The sequence below is a fragment of the Apium graveolens genome, chromosome 7 (assembly GCF_009905375.1).
Source record: "Apium graveolens cultivar Ventura chromosome 7, ASM990537v1, whole genome shotgun sequence".
NCBI lineage: Eukaryota > Viridiplantae > Streptophyta > Magnoliopsida > Apiales > Apiaceae > Apium > Apium graveolens.
The window spans coordinates 60,368,133-60,379,572 of NC_133653.1; positions in this window are offsets into that span (position 1 = coordinate 60,368,133).

Consider the following 11,440-nt stretch of genomic DNA (forward strand, 5'->3'; position numbering starts at 1 on the left):
AGTTGTTTGTGTAGAGACTATCAACGGATGTGGAATATCCGTTGAAGTTGAAACTGTTGTTATCAACGGATAACTGCTGTTAAGCTTATCCGTTGAAGAGCAACCACTTGTCAACGGATGAGTGATATCCATTGAAGAAGGAAAAGAAGATGAAATTGAAAGTGATATAACTGTTGAATCTGTATAGATTGATTTGATATGTGTTGATACAGATCCTTCAATTATATCTGAAAGAATTTGCGGGTGATCCAACAAATCATCTAAAAGATGATGATCACCTGTATTTGAGTGGGGCTCCTCCCTGAGTTGTAAAGAGGGAGAATCAGGAATTGATGGGAATAGCATATCCACATCCAGAGATGGTGAAGAAGCATTTGGTGATTGATGTGTAGTTATTGTGAGAGAATGGGGCTGTGACTCCACATTTATTGGAGTCACATCAAACTGAGTTTGAGAAGGCACAGAGACAGATGGATGTTTCTGTGCAGTGTGTGCACCCTGTGTAGAAGATTGGGTTCTAGCCTTCTTTCTTCTAATAAAGGCTTTTGTAGGTGAGTGTTTGGCTTTAGTGTCCCTCCCTCTTTTGTTCTGTGTTCCTGGATGGGAACTCTTTTCAATAGTAACATCCTTTTGGGAGGATGCTACTAGGGATGTGCTAGAGAGCTTTTCAACCACCACAGCTTTTTGAGAAACTGGGGCTTGGCTAGCTTGGGAAGCACTCAACTCTCCTTCCTTATCCTGGGGGTTTCTTTGATGTTCACCCCTCCCCTCACCACTCACACCCTGATCACTTCCCTCAGGGTTAATGGTTGTTGTTACAACTGTTGTCTTTTGAGAAACAACAGAGGTGGTTTTCTTTGTCTTGGATTTTGAAAGTTTGGATTTGGTGACTTTGGTAGAAATCTGTTGGGGCATTGACACAGATTTCATGGCCACACTAGAAGATAAAGAAATAGAGGGGTTGGAAGAAGTAGGAGTTGTAGAAGCAATTACCTCACCTACCTGGGGTGCATTCATGATTGGTAAATATACCAATTGCACACTGCTGTTAAGATCCATTCTCTTCAAGTCTGCAAGAACTCTTTTCTCTTGTGCCCAGCACTTGAGTTTATTATTCTCATTGATTATGACTAAACCTTCAGCAACATGGTTAGCCAATAACATAAAGAATCTAGCATAATAGATGTTATTAGGTCTATTAGCTTTGTTACCTAATCTAGTACCTAATTCTAGCATCACATAGTTGCTAAAGTTAAAGTACCTATCAGAAACAAGCATATAGAACATGTTAACAAGAGATGAAGTTATGGCATCAAAATTACTAATTTTCCCAGAGAAAACCTTTATGAAGGCATCCCCAAGAAAACTCCATTCTTTCCTAAGGCCTTTTCGTCTAATACCCCCTAAATTAGCAGAGTTAAGAGAGTAACCTATGGAATCTAACATGCTGGATACATCACTATCAGTGTGTGGTGTCATGGCATTGTTCTCAGGTAATTTAAAACATGCTTGTAAGTCATCACAGTTTATACAGTGATTTTTACCTTTGAGAGTGAAGGAGATAGTCATATCCATGGAGTTGAACTCAGCAGTTGTCCAAATCTCCTCAACTACTTCACAGAAAATCGTTGGGGCTTCCAGCATTGCATAGCTAAGTTTACAGTTTTTGATGAAGTCCATCATTTTGTGATAATCTGAGTGGGCTTCATTCTTCTCTACCAGAGCTATGAAATTATTCTTCTCGTAGATGAACCCAGATTGAGACATAATCTTCACGACTGGTGCCATTGTTGTGAGTAGAAATTGCAGAGAATAACTTGAGGGTTTTGCAGAGAGAAAATGGTAAATGCTTGAAATTCTAAGAAAGCGTAAAGTAATAATGAACAATCAGAAGGGCTTATATGCTTTCAAAAAAAAAAATAAATAAAGGATTAATCAATAAATAGGTGTTAGTGAATTTCAGCCGTTTAAGAATAAACTGTAAGTATTCTAATAACTACCTTTAAAACCAATACATACAGATGTATGTATGGTATCAACGGTTAAGAAAATAGAATCAACGGCTGTGAAACACCTCAAACGTCTGATGTGACATTTCAACGGATAATGTAAATTGTCATCCGTTGAAAGGTACTTCAGCTTTATCCGTTGACGGATAAAAGTTCCAGAGATATACTTGTCTTTCAACGGATAATGAATATCCGTTGATAGAGCAATTTTGACTTTCAACGGATAGGGAACATCCGTTGATGGAATAAACTTTGTTAAAAGTCAAATTTGTTCTAGCAACTAATATATTTCAGGCTCCACATCAAATTGCAAAGAAGACATGAATTTTAAGAGTAATTAAGCATACCTAGCTCACTTACCAATCTTGTGAATGTTGATTCATCAAGTGGCTTGGTAAATATGTCAGCAATTTGTTGTTCACTTGGAACAAAATGTAGTTCTACTGTACCATTCATGACATGCTCCCTGATGAAGTGGTACTTAATATCAATGTGCTTGGTCCTTGAGTGCTGCACAGGATTCTCTGTTATGGCTATGGCACTTGTGTTGTCACAAAAGATAGGTACTCTATCAACATGAAGTCCATAATCAAGGAGTTGATTCCTCATCCATAACATTTGAGAACAGCAACTTCCAGCAGCAATGTATTCAGCCTCAGCTGTAGAAGTAGAGACTGAATTTTGCTTTTTGCTAAACCATGATACAAGCTTGTTTCCCAGGAATTGACAGGAGCCTGTTGTACTTTTCCTGTCTATTTTGCAACCTGCATAGTCTGCATCTGAATAACCAATTAGATCAAAGCCAGATTCTCTAGGATACCAAATTCCTAAATTTGGTGTACCCTTGAGATATCTGAAAATTCTCTTGATAGCAATTAAGTGAGACTCCCTAGGATCAGCTTGAAATCTCGCACACAGACATGTAGCAAACATTATATCTGGTCTGCTAGCAGTTAAATATAAAAGTGAACCAACCATGCCTCTATAACTTGTAATGTCCACAGACCTTTCAGTCTTATTTAATTCAAGTTTGGTGGCAGTGGCCATGGGAGTTTTTGCAGATGAACATTCCATTAAGTCAAACTTCTTTAAAAGATCATGAATATATTTAGTTTGACTAATGAAAATTCCATTACTAACTTGTTTAATTTGTAAACCAAGAAAATAGGTTAGTTCTCCCATTAGGCTCATTTCATAATTGCTTTGCATTAGCTTAGCAAACTTCTTACAAAGATTATTATCTTTAGAACCAAATATTATGTCATCTACATAAATTTGAACAAGTATACTAGAGCCATTAACATTTCTAAAGAAGAGAGTTTTATCAACAGTACCTCTAGTGAAGTGATTCTCCAAAAGAAATTTTGATAATGTTTCATACCAGGCTCTAGGTGCTTGCTTCAGTCCATAGAGTGCTTTCAACAGATAATACACATAGTCTGGAAAATTTGGATCTTCAAATCCTGGAGGTTGACTTACATAGACTTCTTCCTCTAATTTCCCATTTAGAAATGCACTCTTGACATCCATTTGATAGACTTTGAAATTGGCATGGGCTGCATAGGCTAGAAAGATTCTGATAGCTTCAAGTCTTGCAACAGGAGCATATGTCTCATCAAAATCTATTCCCTCTTGCTGAGAATAGCCTTTAGCAACCAATCTGGCTTTATTCCTTATGATAATGCCATTTTCATCCATCTTATTTCTGAATACCCATTTTGTATCAATAGGACTCTTGTTCTTTGGTTTGGGTACCAGCTTCCAAACTTGGTTTCTCTCAAATTGGTTTAGCTCTTCCTGCATAGCTAATATCCAATCTGGATCCAATAAGGCTTCTTCCACTTTCTTAGGTTCCTCCTGAGATAGAAAACTACTATACAGACATTCATCTTGAGTAGCTCTTCTTGTTTGCACTTTAGATGATGCATCACCAATGATCAGTTCAAAGGGATGATTCTTGGTCCATTTCCTTTGAGGTGGAAGATGAGCTCTAGATGAGGTGATCTCAGTATTGTCATGATGTGAGATAGAGTTTTGATTAGTTGAAACTCCCCCTGAGTTGTTGGTCCTTTGCAGGGAACTTGGAGTTCCATCAATTAATGATGTAAATTGATTATCAGTTGATGAGCTATGATCAACGGATGTTTCATTAAGTACTTCAACGGATGATGCACAATGTCTTTCAACGGATGCTGAATTTTGTGCATTATCCAGGAGCAAATTTTGTATTCCTTTTGAAGTGTCGTCTCCATCAATCTCTTCTTCACTATCATCACAATATATTTCAATATTGTCAAATTTGAGTCTCTCATAATGTTCCTCATCTGTTAGTCCATCAATCTTTTTATCATCAAACACAACATGCACAGATTCCATAACAATGTTGGTTCTTAGATTGTAGACCCTATAAGATTTTCCAGCTGAATAACCAACAAATATTCCTTCATCAGCCTTTGCATCAAACTTCCCTTTATGGTCAGATTGATTCCTTAGTATAAAACATTTACATCCAAAGACATGAAGAAAGTTTAGAGTTGGTTTTCTTTTCTTGAACAACTGATAAGGAGTCATGCCTTTAGCTTGATTGATCAGAGAAATATTTTGAGTGAAACAGGCACAATTAACAGCTTCAGCCCAAAAATATGTTGGTAACTTTGATTCTTCAAGCATTGTTCTGGCAGCCTCAATTAAAGATCTGTTCTTTCTTTCAACTACCCCATTTTGCTGAGGTGTTCTTGGAGCTGAGAACTCATGCATGATTCCATTTTCTTCACAGAACAGCCTTAATGTCAAATTCTTGAATTCAGTTCCATTGTCACTCCTGATGTTTCTTACTTTTAAGTCAGGATGATTATTGACTTGCCTGATGTGATTGATAATGATTTCACTTGCTTCATCCTTTGATCCAAGAAAATAGACCCATGTGAACTTTGAGAAATCATCTACAATCACTAAACAATATCTTTTTCTTGCTATTGACAATACATTGACTGGTCCAAACAAATCCATATGTAACAGCTGTAATGGTTCATCAATTGTTGTTTCAAGCTTCTTCTGAAATGATGCTTTCCTTTGTTTGCCTTTCTGACAAGCATCACACAGACCATCCCTTGAGAATTCAACAAGAGGAATTCCTCTTACTAAGTCCTTTTTGACTAGATCATTCATTGTCTTGAAATTCAAATGGGATAGCTTCTTGTGCCATAGCCAACTCTCAACTGAACTTGCTTTGCTGAAAAGACAAGTAATAGATTCTGCATCTGTAGAGTTGAAGTCAGCTAAGTACACATTTCCTTTTCTAACTCCAGTTAGAACCACTTTGTTGTCTTTCTTACTAGTGACAACACAGGCTTCAGAATTGAAGGAAACTGTATTCCCTCTATCACATAGTTGACTGATACTCAGTAAGTTGTGCTTGAGACCATCAACTAATGCAACTTCTTCAATGATGACATTCCTTGTTGAAATCAAGCCATATCCCATAGTAAACCCTTTGCTGTCATCTCCAAAGGTTATGCTGGGGCCAGCTCTCTCTTTAAACTCTGTGAGCAGGGAGAAATCTCCAGTCATGTGTCTTGAACAGCCACTGTCCAAGTACCATAGATTTCTTCTATTTTCCTGCACACCACAAAATCAATCAATTTGATTTTGGTACCCAAGTTTCCTTGGGTCCATTCTTGTTAGCCTTTCTCCTAGACTTCATTCCTCCTGCATCTTTAGACTTAGGTGAGTTTGAGTCAACCTTGGTCTTAGATGTGGTTGGTTGAGGTGTAGGGTTAGTCACAACATTATCCAGCACATTTATAGTATTATTAGGCATGGATTGTGCATACATGTTATTCCACATTGGCATATTGTATGGAAATTGAGGCATACTGAATGCAGCAAGATAAGAATTGTTAAAATATGGCATGTTTGCAAAATGTGCATAAGGATTTTGTTGAGACATAACAGGCAGAGCATGTAGAGGTGATACAGACATGTTAGGCATGGAAGAGGGTACAGTTATGGGAGATTTCTTAATAGATTTACAGTTAGCAGATAGATGATTAACACTACTACAATGCACACAGCTTTTTCTAGGAGCATACTTGTCAGGTGTGTAATTGTTATGTTTGTTAACTCCTACCTTCCCATTTCTGTTGGATTTCCTTTTGGATTCCTTTTTATCCTCAACCATCTTGAGCCTATTGTTTAACTGTTCTAAGGTCATGTGCCCTACATTCACCTTTCTGACATCTTTGGATGTGCTTGCTCCTTCTTTGACAAAGTTCTTTGAAGTTGAACCAAACTTTTTGTTGAGTTTCTTTAGATTTTCTCTTTTAGAAACATCTGCCTGTTTTAATTGAGGAACCTTCAACGGATGTTCCTTTTCTTCCTTCAACGGATAACTTTCATCATCCGTTGATTCCACATCCGTTGACAGTCCATCAATTAATTCCAGTTTCTTTTTATTTTTATCCCAGGCAGTTTCACAGAATGATTCAATTCCTTGGACTTTGGCAATTTGAGCACTTACATCCCTAGATGTTTTCCAGGCTTTAATCACCTCTTGCTCTTTCTCTAATTGATTGGAAAGTATTTCTACTTTCTTAATAGATTCAGCTAGTTCATTTTCAACAGATACACAATGCAGCTTAGTCTTTTCTAGGTCAATTAACTTATCTTCTAACACAGCATTTCTATTACTTAAAAACAGATTGTTCTCTTTAATCCTACTATTTTCTTTAGCAAGAGATTTAAGAGATACACGCAAATGATACAGTTCAGTAGACATGTCATTAAAAGCATCATTGCACTCTTCTTTAGTAAGCTGTGTTATATCAGTAGTAATTACCTGGTTGCTTGATGAACTAACTTCATTCTCCTCAGAATCAGCCATGAGAGCCAAGTTAACATATTCCATGTCTTCATCCTCTTCTTCTCCATCAGCTGCCCAGTCTCTTTCTTGAGTAATGAAAGCCCTTTCCTTCTGTTTGAGCAGATCAAAATATTTCTTTTTGTAATCTACTTGTTCAAATTTCTTCTTTTCAGAGGTTGGCTTTCTGCACTCACTTGCAAAGTGTCCACTCATACCACAATTAAAACACTTGAACTTGGATTTGTCCACCATGTTCTTATGGGGTTTAGTGGCTCTAGTGTTTTTCCTGAACTTCATCTTTGCAAATCTCCTGGACAGAAATGCAAGATGCTCATCAATACCATCAGAGTCATCTTGACTGGAGTTGTCTTCATTTTCAGCAACTTGCCCTTTACCCTTGTCTGATTCTGGATTTCTTACACCATCTTTGGAGCTTGATGTAGATCTCACAGTTTCTTTTCTGCATTCTTTCTCATTTTCAGCTACCAATGCAACTGAACCTCCTTTCTTTCTCCCCCTCTCCAATACCTCATCCTGTTCCAACTCTAGTTCATAAGTCTTCAAGATTCCATATAATCTTTCAAGAGTAAAGTCCTTATAATCTTGAGAGTTTCTTAAGGAAACAGTCATGGGTTTCCATTCCTTTGGTAAGGATCTCAAAAATTTAAGATTTGAATCCTTCACCTGGTACACTCTACCATACAGCTTCAGTCCATTCAACAGTTTTTGGAATCTATTGAATGTGTCATTTAAAGATTCATTTTCTTCAAAATGAAAGTGCTCATACTGTTGAATGAGAAGCTGCATTTTGTTCTCTCTTACTTGTTCTGTACCTTCACACAGCAGCTGAACTGTGTCCCAAACCTCTTTGGCAGTTGAACAATTTATCACATTATCAAACATATCCTTGTCAAGACCATTAAACAAAATGTTCATAGCCTTCTTATCCTTGTGGACTTCTTCTGTGTCTTCCATTGTCCATTCTGCTCTGGGTTTTGGAATGGATTGACCAACAGCAATTGTGGCCGTAGCAACTGTGGCTACTTTGTGGGGAATGTGAGGACCATTCTCAATGCAGTTTACATAACCTTCATCTTGGGAGAGTAGATGAAGGTGCATTTTCACCTTCCAGTGGTGATAACTGTCTTTGTCAAGAACTGGGATCTTTACTCCAATATCCTTCTTACTCATCTTTGTTAGATTCCAAGATCTTTAAACTCTTTGTGTGTCAAGAGCCTGCTCTGATACCAATTGTTATTCCTAGAAGACTAACAATGAGATTTACAGAAGGGGGGTTGAATGTAAATCTCAAAACTTTTTCAAGTTTTGAGCAGTTTATAAAGTTGTGTGTTCAAGAAGAACAAGTGTGTGAATTGCTTTAAGCTAATACAGACAGATATATATTCAAGCACAAATGTAAAGAACACAACAGACCTTAAAAACTTTTCTGGTGGATTTGTTGTTCCACCAGAGATGGTATATTAGAAAATCTGTGTTCAACAATGTTGATCACAGCTGCATCCTAGTACAAACTAGATGAATTTTCTCTCAAGATATTTCTTAACAGCTCTGGAAAAATCTCTCTAATTACTAGCTTCTTCTTGGTTCATATATATTACCAAGTGTACAAGTGAAAAACAATATAAAATTACAATAGTAAAATAAGTTCTTCACTTGCTTCTTTTCCTGTTCACTCAAGTACTTTGTTGACTATTGCAACTTTGTACAAAAGAAGAACGGCTGCTTTTTCTGTTGATCCTGAAATTCGGCTACCACATCTCAGTTTTCTCTGTCAACCCACGTGCCTCTGCTTGTAGGTACAACTACCACTTATCAACGGCTGATTAGCAGAACATCCGTTGAAGCTTTCATCCGTTGATGACTTCATCCGTTGAAGGATGTTATCCGTTGAAGCTTTCATCCGTTGATGCTCTCATCCGTTGAAGGATGTTATCCGTTGAAGCTTTCATCCGTTGATGCTCTCATCCGTTGAAGGATGTTATCCGTTGAAGCTTTCATCCGTTGATGCTCTCATCCGTTGAAGGATGTTATCCGTTGAAGCTTTAGAGACATCCGTTGAAGCTTAGCTTCTCATCCGTTGAAGGTCTTTTAAGTCATCCGTTGATACCACTTCATTTATACAAAATTACAAGGCATGAAATATTTACAATTGGCCTTCCTATCTGCATATCATCTAGTAGTCAACATGACTCATAGTTTCTCTCAACTTCTAAGAATTACAATTTTAAATACAGAGACTGAAATATGCTACAATACTAGACTTATTTCTAAGTAAAGCTACACCATCAACGGATAGCCAAAGTGGTCTTATCCGTTGAGGCTACAGACACTAAATTTCTACTTAAGTGTTTTGTTAAACATATCATCAAACTAATGCACATATATTCCTAACAAGTGCTTTCTTAACCGAAGATCTTAAGCAAGAAGCTTATGCACCTCAATCTCAGGATTTGAATGATTCAAGAAAAATGGAACATTAGGACTAGCTTCTGAAAGCACTGTGTGAACAAACACAATTAGCGAGAGCTTGGTATGACTTATACTGTCACCATTTATCTCAGAGTCATTTCTTCAGAGGTACAAATATCTAAACTTCTCTCTGATAGAAATGCATATTATCTAGTATAATTGTATATTTGTGTGAATAATATAATCATTGACTCTACTTTTGATGACTATTAAAAATGGTGTCTCAAAATCTTATTAAACTTAAATATAAAATGAGCATGATAAGTGAGCTCACTTATTTTCTTGATTATCAAGAAAATAAGGTGAGTGATGAAATATGTTTAAGTCAAACACTGTGTATTCCTGTATCTCTTCAGCTGTTTGACCTATGTTGTGCAAGACATGCATATACTATAACAAGACTAACTCAAATTAACAGCCCTAAGTAAGTTGTATGATTATCTAAGTTTGCATTTTATATTGTATCACTTAAGTCTGTAAAAGTGTAAATAGATTAGACTGGAGTATTATTCTGTAAACAGTCTCAAGCCTATGAATAAACTCTGGAAGAAGATCATGCCTCAGAGACATTGTGAAGAAGCTTGGAGTTGAATAAATCTGTTTTGGGAAAAATATTTTAAGTCAAGAAATCTACAAGTCACAGATTAATTCTTATAGAGAAGTCATTCGAGAACTCCATAATGACTTATCGACAAGTCAAGAAAAGCTTATAGAGAAGTCTCAGAGATATCGACAAACCAAATAAAGATGTAAAGATTGGATATATCGACAAGTCAAATTATCATTAGAGATCTCAAAGATATCGATAAGTCAAAATATCACTAGAGATCTCTGAGATATCGACAAGTCATTTATGCACTAGAGATCTCTGAGAATCGACAAGTCATTTCTGCACTAGAGAACTCAGAGATATCGACAAATCAATTCTACATGTAGAAATTTGAAGACCTCGACAAGCCTAATTCCCTTATAGAGAACTCAGAGACTTCGATAGGTCAAAACAACTGTAGAGTAATAAGAGATCTTGATAAGCCATTATACTTATCGAGATGTTGAGTTCTCTATATAACAAACCGGAGATCTCGATGTAAAACTCAAGTACAGAATGAAGACCAGTTAAATATCCAAGATTATCAATCAACAAATAAATCAATCACTGTTTTGAAAAGTCTACAAAAAGCAGTTTGAAGAGTACAAGATCAAAGGCCAAGATTAACTAACAAAGTAAAGTCATAGACATGCACGATTTGCAAAGATACACTTTGCTAGAAATAGAAAGTTTTAGTTAACTTAAATAGGGTTTAGTACATGCTATTGCATGCTGTGTAAAACCCGTGTTTACTGTTCTATAAAGTAAATACTGGATGCTTTATTTTAGTTGTAACAAATAGATCTAAAAATTCTTGTAAACTCTCTCAAGAAAGAAGCTGAGTTCTTTATCAAAAAGAACCCAGAAATTTGTAACAAGACATTCTTGATTTTAATATAAAATTAAGTGAGTTTTGAAAGATAGTGTGTTCATGTGCATGTTTTATTATTCCTGTTAAAACATATTATCTATACAAGTTAGACTACTTTGTTCACTACATCCATAACAGTTTAAAAAGGCTTAAAATAATCCAAAACACATTCACCCCCCTCTGTGTTGTATTAATTACCTAATGTTAGGTAATACAGTGTATAGCACAATCAAATCGAATTCAAAGAACACAAGTAACAGAAAACAAACTTTATTAAACTCTGTTACAATGTAGAACTGTCCTCTCTCAGTGATGAACAAATATCACGAGAGCTGCTAGGGCTACAATGAATAATATTCTCGATTATAATAACACTTATAGTGTAAACCCTATGTATGTGTTTATATATTACACAGTTACAAGATAATCACCAATTGATATGAAATATAATTCTGCTTCCTTAAATATATCAATCAGTTATCTTTTCTTCCAAGTATTCTATTCTTCATAGAATTCCTTCTTCATTCATATCTCTTCTTGCATTTGTCTTGATCTTCTTTCCTTTCAATTAGCCTCCTTCCTTATCTGAAAGTTTTCTTAAGTCCTGATATTATCTCCTG